The 8,778-nt window shown below is 35.1% G+C and overlaps 1 long non-coding RNA gene across 1 annotated transcript; it reads right to left on the bottom strand.

The window, feature by feature from the left end:
• Positions 1-2,850: 2,850 nt before the first annotated feature.
• Positions 2,851-6,872, bottom strand: LOC127416757 (uncharacterized). Its single transcript, XR_007893163.1, has 4 exons — positions 5,747-6,872; positions 4,994-5,090; positions 4,237-4,328; positions 2,851-3,351 (listed from the first exon to the last, which is right to left on the bottom strand). It is a non-coding gene; the product is annotated as an uncharacterized LOC127416757 (long non-coding RNA).
• Positions 6,873-8,778: the final 1,906 nt, after the last annotated feature.

An 8,778-nucleotide genomic window follows, 5' to 3' on the forward strand; every position in this document is an offset into this window, starting at 1 on the left:
AGGTTTTTTTATTATTATTTTTATTTTATTTTTATGTACAAAACATTTATTGCTTCATTTTTATTTTTTATTTATTTATTTTTTTCACATGATCTGTCACTGAAAATGACAGCAAAATGCTGCATCTGCAGATTAGGACATACATTGATGCAGCATTTTGTGTGTTCACAAAATGCAGGGATTTTTGTGCGTTTGCTGGGATTCAAGGAAATCTGCTTGCCAGTTTACGGTATTAGTCGTACATATTCAACTGAGCAGGGGTGTGCGATTATTTGGTACAGGGTCCACATCAGCCGTGAAGTAGAACATGGAAGAGAAAAGATAAAAAGTTCTGCATAGTTGTATCTTTTAAGCCCAGAAGTAGTGCACTCATGCGCTCAATGAATGATGCACAATTTTCTGAAGTGTATTCTGACTGATGGGATCATTCTGTGATTGCTTGAAGTTTTGCTGCTACTTTTCTATCACGTGTTAGTAAAACTGAATAAAGGCTGAATAAAATTATTAATTGTTTATTTTACCATACTTCAATGCAATGGTAATTTAGTATTCAATTTAACACTCTAAATCAGGAGTCTGGTTTAATAGTAAAAATAAAATATTCTGAAACTATAGATTTTAAAAGCTTATTTTAATGTTTGCCGTAAAGTGGTTAAAGTTGTTTTATTCTGAAAACATTATCAACCTGTTTACACGCTCATGGGTCATGATGTGGGTTTCCTCAATGGTTTATTTGGCATCCCATTCAGTACACAACTGAATAAAACAGGCTGCATGACACTGATAAATGATCACTGCCAGAGTAACATTGACATACAGGTGTGAGGGATATTTTACAAATAACACAAAGAATAAATATATTCCTCTCTCACTTGGTTTTGCTCGCGTGTCCCCTCCATGCCAATGATGTGAAGATTTATTGGGATTTTACTAAAGTTCATCATTGAAAAGGTTTGCTCGCAGACTTGCCACTAAACAGCACACGCAGCCTCACGAATGGACACGGAGTGGCTGCATTACACTTTTCTTTGAGCATAATATTTGCATTATTGAGCACTTTAAGGTTTTTTTCCAAAGAGGCAAGAGAGAGCGCGCACTCGCATGCATGGTTGTCAGATTGCATAAATTAAGTATGACATAAGGCGAAATATTTCCTATTTGTGCATGTTTAAATCTCTGATTGGGGTGTTGCATCTATTATCTGGCAACCCTGAGCATATTAAAAGCTTGTGGATGCTCCATAGGTCCCAAAGCCAGATAAATGAAAGATCTAATAAAAAAACGTCCATGATAAATCGACCTGCGGGCAGTTGTTTGCCCTGGTCTGCAATTGAGGGTGCTCTAAAGTTCGTTTCCGGGCCTGAGCTGCACGGGGTAAACAGCACATAGTTTCAGCACCACATATAAGGACAGCGCTCAACATAGCTCGGGCAGATAGCTTTACAAAGCTTTCATAAAAAATGTGACTTTTTAAGTTTTGTTTCCTCTAAACAATTGCACATGTCCTACACAGGAATAAAAGATATACAAACAAAGGCACGCACATCCAATATACCAGGTATTAGGGTGCAGAATCCAAAAAACTCATAATACAACAGTAGAAAACAAAGGAGAAGCACACTTAATATAGCCTACGTAACGTTTCGAGCATTCCTCTCTTCATCGGACACAGGAATAGCCACAAAGAAGTCATAAAGAAGCGAAACTGAGTAGAAGTGATCGGATGCTTTTTTCGTTGTCAGCTCATCAGAATTTTTTTATTATTATTTTGTTTATAGCTGCCTGTTTCTGAATGGCAATCCACCAACAACACACAGCCTTTCCTCGCCATCATCAGCCCATCTCGCGCACAGACCCGCAGATTAATCTCGCAATTTGGCAGATGTCTTACAGCAGAAGAAAATGAGATCGCCAAAACAGAGAGATCGCGCACTGAAAACCATTTCAGCCGCGGACAACCCGGAACAAAATAATCTGAATCAGACGCAGGCGGAACGTTCTTTCAATCAGTATTCGCTCCGCTACAGATGTGCAGCCCCTTTAATTGAAGTACACAAGCGTGCAATACAGAATAAAGAATGCGCATGCTGGAACTAACTTTACAAATGTGTAGGCAATCAGTTTGCCTTGTCTTATCCATTTTGGCTTCCCAAATCACAATCTGTTATTTGCATGTGCCGGTTATGCCACAAGATTTGATCATAATTTATAGTTCAACAACAAGGATATTAGACTTAAGTCATGATTCCATTAAAAAAAGTAAAAAGGCCTATTATTGAAAGGCTCAGGGCATTTTTATCATATACAAGTGGATTCAGCATATAAGGCCTTAAAGGGGTCATTATAATTGTATTCTTTTCCCTGAGGTCCACTTTACTAATGCTGGTAAAGTTTTTTTTTTAATGATTTATTTTTTTTTTTTTTAACTTTACCGTAAACGCCCAGTGTTATGATTGGCTAACATCGTGCAGCCCCTCAAATGCAGCCACACTGAAAACAATTATGTGCTGGATTTGCTTAAAAATATAGTGCATCATTTTTGCGTCCCACTTTTTAAGCAAATTCCACTAGGAATTTTAAGCAATGTTACCTAAAAAAATAAATAAAACGTAGCTGGCTATGGCCAAATTAATGAGCTTCCATTCAAAAATGTTTACTGAAAATACTGTGCCAGGCCAGCTACTACATGTAAGGTTTTTTTAACTCTAAGAGTCTCTGTTTACCCACATATGCATTTTAAGCTCATTTAGCTCAATTGTAAGTGCTATTAGCAGCTTCAAATTCTAGGTTCTGTTCATTTACTTTAAAATAAAATGACCTGAAGAAATAACAGACAACTGGTGAGTGTCAAAGGTTTTTATTGTTGTTTACAAATTTACAATCTAACATAGATATTCATGCTCTCCTAGAACCAAAATAGGTTCTCAAATACAAAAATAGTAACAAAATCATGACGATAAACAAAAAACATAAAAACAAGTGGGCTATGCAATGACTTAAAGAATTTCAGTAAATCTAAATAAACGCAATTCAAAATGCATTTTAACAGATTGCACACTGCAGAAATATATGCAGGTAGGAGAAAACTCTCTGAACTAATACTGTAACAATTACACCAGAAACAGTTTGTATTTATAAATGAAACTATTCATTCAAAAGATCCTTTCAACATTGCCATCATTATGATGCAACACCATTTACTGTATAACCTGACCCAAGTTTTGACAAATGTCCCCAGCTCATTTTCAAGGACAATCAATACATCCAGTGGGTTGAAAGGCAACTTTCGCTCTTCCTGCTCCAAAGCATTGATGGCATCTGCTCCTTTCTGTGCTTGGTCAAGCTCCTCTTCTTAAATGCATAGAAATAATCTTTGTCAAAATGTATATTAACAGTTTCCATTGTATTTATTTGCACAATTAAATATCCTCAAAATCAATAATTACAGAGTAAAAAGAAAAGTGATGCTTAAAGGGATAGTTCACCCAAAAATAAAAATTCTCTCATTTACTCACCACCATGCCATCCCAGATGTGTAGGACTTTCTTCTGTTGAACACAAAGATTTTTAGAAGAATATCTCAGCTCTTTTGGTACATTCAGTGCAAGTGAATGGTGGTCAAAAAGTACATTAAGGTGGCATAAAGTAATCCATATGACTCCAGTGGTTGAATCCATGTCTTCAGAAGTGATATGATAAGTGTGGTTGAGAAACAGATCAATATTTAAGTAATATTTTACTATCAATCTCCACTTTCACTTTCATATTTGTCTTCTCTTGTCTCTGGGGATTCACATTCTTTGAGCATTTCACCACCTACTGGGCAGGGAGGAAAATTCATATTAAAAATGAATTAAATATTGATCTGTTTCTCACCCAAACCTATAATTTAGCTTCTGAAGACATGGATTAAACCACTGGAGTCATATTCATATCTTTAATGCTACCTTTATGTGCTTTTTGTACTTTCAAAGTTCTGGTCACCATTTTCTTGCATTGTATGGACCTACAGAGCTGAAATATTCTTCTAAAAATCTTAGTTTGTGTTCTGCAGATGAAAGAAAGTCATACACATCTGGGATGGCATGAGGGTGAGTAAACGATGAACGAATTTTCATTTGAAGCACACAGCTATTCAACCACTGTACCAAATGCATACATTTATATGAATGTCAGTGGATGTGTTAAAATGGTGCTATATAAATATGAATACTGTCATCCAAATGAATTTCCTACCTTTTTTTTTTTTTGCCCTTGAAAACCTGTGATGACTCTTCTTTCATTTATAGTTGTAGACCTGCCAGGACTCTAATTGAAATGACCCTATCCTGTTAGACAAAAATAATAATAAAAAAAAATAAATAAAAAAATTGTATAATTGTAACTGACAATATAAGCAACATGTATGGCTAGTTTACATTTAAGATTTATGACTAGACAATTTTCAACCGCTGAAAACCCTGCTACATATTGCAACAGTATTATACTTATAATGTGACTCTTTTTACAAACCAACTTACACATGTTGATATCAGGGTGTCTCCATGAGGCAAACCAAAAATGATAATTCACTCATCATTTATGTAGTCTTATGCCATGTCAAACTCATTTAACTTTCTTCAGGGGAACACAAAGATTTTTGGTGGATATCTGATGTGTGTTTGTCCATATAATGGAAGTCAGTGAGGTTAAAAACTTTCAAGATCCATAAGGGCAGCATCAATGTAATCCATATGACTTGATTGGAAATGTTGGTTTGTGTTCCACAGAAGACAGAAAGTCATAGGAGTTTGAGAAGGCATAAGGGGTGAGAAGGCCAAATGACAAGAGAAATAGCATTTTTGGGTGAACTACTAAAATCATTTGATTAAGCTGAAAAGTGAACATAAACCAACACTCAGCTAATGTAAGCTGGTTTCCCTTTAAGGCGAAGGGGTTCAATGAGACGTTTGCATTGAAACATGTAGAAAAGCGATTTACTTGTTGGAGTTACCTGTTGCCTGCGGAGTTTCTGCCGCGTGAGTGACGCCTGAGCAGCAGTTGAAGATTAACTGTCTCTCCGGTGAAAAATCCGCGGGAATTCTCCGCCACTGCCAGACAATGAGAAAGCAGTATTTTCCCATTAGAAAAGCATAGTGTTAGCGCCACATACAGAATATTATTGTCATTGACAACCTCAATGTCTTTTAAGGCAAGCGGCAACCACAAAAGTGAAACTAATTACAGAGACCGAATACTTCACATGATATTGATGTATTTATTCATGTCGTCTCAAACACTAACTGAACGCTAAAACTGTAGATGCAGCTGATGAAACTGAATATAAACCAACACTCAGAGAATGTTATTGTCGCTTCACTCAAAATAATTAGCAAAGTTTCTTTATTATTATGAGTACAGCATAATCTCAATATCTTGTGTCACACATATAGCATATAATTAAGGAAAGCTGACAACATTACGTTTTCAGTAATATCTGTTTATTTTAATGAGCAATATTTGCTGAAGCAAGAAATAATTTTTTTCAGTGCATATTTGGAACTCAATCGGAAGAGAATGAACAAGCTAAACATAATAAAACAAAATTTCATGGTTTACACATGGATCCAACATATTGCATCCGAATATATTAAACTGTTCACTCAAGCACAACTGTTAACACTCAGCACCATAAAGCAGCCATATCATCCTGTACATCTAAACTGGTTGCCCACTGAAGCTAAGCAGGGTTGAACCTGGTCAGTACCTGGCTTGGAGACCTCCAGGGGAATACTAAGGTTGCTACTGGAAGAGGTATTAGGAAGGCAAGCAGGAAGTGCTCACCCTGTGGTCTGTGTGGGTCCCAAAATTGTTGAGGTCATTATCTTGAACTGATACCGGAGACAGCATAATTAGTGAAATCATCATTATCAATTTCATGTTTTCCATCACAAAACTTTAATTGTATTATATTTGTGCAAATGTCCAGCCCACCATTAACACACACACAGATGGCCAGTTTAGCTCTGATTGATGCAGGTGGTGATGCAATTAGGTTGTGTGATGTGACAGAATGAGAGACAGTGAAGCGATAGATATAGTGATTTAAAAATAATAATAATAAGAGTCTCAGGCTGTCTTTCCAATTGCTTTCCCAGGATAATAATAATAATAAAAAAAATGACTCCACATTTATGTCCTGGTAAGATTTAAGATCTAAACAAAAAATAAATGTGCAATGGTGGGGACTGTGAGAGCCACAGATGTACAGTTGCACGACACACATTTTAAAAACAGATTTATTTATTTTTTCCAGTCCAATAATTGAATGGTTTAATGGTGCACAATATTCAAGCAGACCAATAGAGAGAAACAGCTTTTCATGACACTAATCACATTTAATCTCAGGTGCATGAGCAGCCTTTAACCAGAGATGAATAAATAATAAATAATATAATAAATAAATAATAGTAATTTGACTTTTACTTGAGTTGTTCAGAGCTACAGTTATTTTTCATCACATTTACAAAGTACAAAAAAAGAAATAATATGTTATATTACAAGTTATAAGCACTAAATCTGTTTATAAACTAAAACGCGATGTGAGCTGCATGATGGAAGCCGACAGGGCACAGCATCATGAGCACAACAGCTTGCATAAACTGCTGCTGGTGTCCTCTCTTCTCTAGCTTCTCCAAGACTTTCTGCCCTGTCACTATACAAGAACTGTTATACTGTGATTTTCTGCATATTTCATTTTATTCTGGAAAGGAGCCGTCCATTCAGGTACAAGGGAACCTTCTGAACATGTTTAACCACTGATCAAACTTCACTTGTTTTTAAGGTAGGCAATGTTTTAACTGTGTCAAACATTCACGCAATGTAGATTGTGTGGTGATATCTTGTTTACTTGCTACTATATGTCTAAAACAAACTTTTAAATACCTTAGAAAGATACAATGCCAAGAGTGTCGGAAATTAATGGGGACTCGTGGCAAAAATGCCACCGAAATGAACAAATATATCCCTGAAATTCAAAATATGGGGCAAAATATGCCCACGAGACGAGTTCCCATGTTTTATTAATATCTGATATAGTTACAATTACATACATTGCGATCTTCTTTTGACTATTCACTGAACATTGTTTATTTTCCTACCATCTGGTTCCTTGCACCATCGCTTGCGGAGACGGGCTGTCTGCTTCTATTAATCCGCATCAGTTCGGTATTGTACTCCTGCGTTAAATTCCGTAACCATTCGCCCCTCTTGTTCAAAATAATTTGTCCTAGCGGGTAACACTCTCGCTCACAGTGCTGTACTGTACTTCCCTGCCCTGTGCTGCTGTTTATCTGTCTGAAAAGCCTCACCTGCCAAAAATGTGCAAGGGATGGATGTTATACAAAGAAGGTATGAGAAATCACAAAACAATGTAACCAAATGCTACAATTTACTTAATAATAATAATATCTCAATATGTTAAATAACCATAATGTTAATTAATACTTTATTATTACAACTGTGTTACAATAATACATATACAGAACAACCACTTTTAGTGTTTGAATCAATCATATCTTTCACTAATCACTGTGTGAAATGTTTACTTTTGCCTTATTTTATTCAGTTGATAACAGTTTGTTTAATAATCTCATTCCATATCTGGATAATTGCTGCAATGTCATAGAGGATAAATGTCCTCCTCTATGATATTGCATTATATTTGTTTTGTACAGTATGTTAACTTAATATTTGGACATACGTGAATGAGAATAAACCTGAAATAGGAATGTGTTTAGACACAATGCACATTATGTAGTTTAGAGATGATTTAGAGACATTTAGAATGTTACAAATGGCTATTTCTATTTAAATTAATGTTGTATTCTTAAAATTTTCAGTTTGTCCAAGAATCCTCTTGCAGCAATGCAGGTCTTTGGCATTTAGAAGCTGCTAGTTTAGTACCTGTGAGGAGTCTGTTTCTCAAACTAGAGACTGTGATTTACTTGTCTTTTTGTTGTGCATCTGGCTGTCCACTTTCCTCTCTATCCTGGTTAGAGATTCTTTTTTCAAAACAGTAATGCATAGAATAGCCTTCATCTCTCTAAAACAATAGACTTCAGGAGAAAATAGAATTTCAGGAGAAATGTGTTTCTTTTTGTCTATATTAAAAATCAATATTTGACTTACAAGTGTAAAGCAATTTGTAAGAACTCAATACCTTGGCAAATGGGGAAAAAACCCACTGTATTGTGATTTCTGCATGGTAGCACAACAACTTTCAATTGTTATAATAATAAGAAAATTTAACAAATTGTCTTTTGGTAGAGTACCAAATTAGCACTTTAGAATGCTTTTGTAAAGAATAGGTGACACAGTATATGTATGCCATCATGGGTAAAGAAAAAATGGAATAAATACCACTTAAAACAATTATTTCAAACCGTAATAATAATTTACAATGAATGATTTTGGCAGTGTTTTTGATAAATTTAATGCATCCTTGGTGAAAGGAAGCATCGATTTCTTTCAAGAACAAAAATATCTTTGTATTCTAAAAATGGAAGCGTTTATATTATATATAAAATATAATTTTCATAAATTAACTTGTAACGTAATTACGTGAGTAGTTTTTCAGCAAACTACTTATTTACTCTTACTTGAGTCATAATATTTCTCAGTCTTTCTACTTGTACTCAAGTTAATTATTTCTTCAGTAGCAGTACTTTTACTTAAGTTAAATTTTTTTTTTTTTTTAAATCAGTACTCTTTCCACCACTGCCTTTAACCTACAGGTGT

The sequence above is a fragment of the Myxocyprinus asiaticus genome, chromosome 2, assembly GCF_019703515.2.
Source record: "Myxocyprinus asiaticus isolate MX2 ecotype Aquarium Trade chromosome 2, UBuf_Myxa_2, whole genome shotgun sequence".
In the NCBI taxonomy this organism is placed as follows: Eukaryota; Metazoa; Chordata; class Actinopteri; order Cypriniformes; family Catostomidae; genus Myxocyprinus; species Myxocyprinus asiaticus.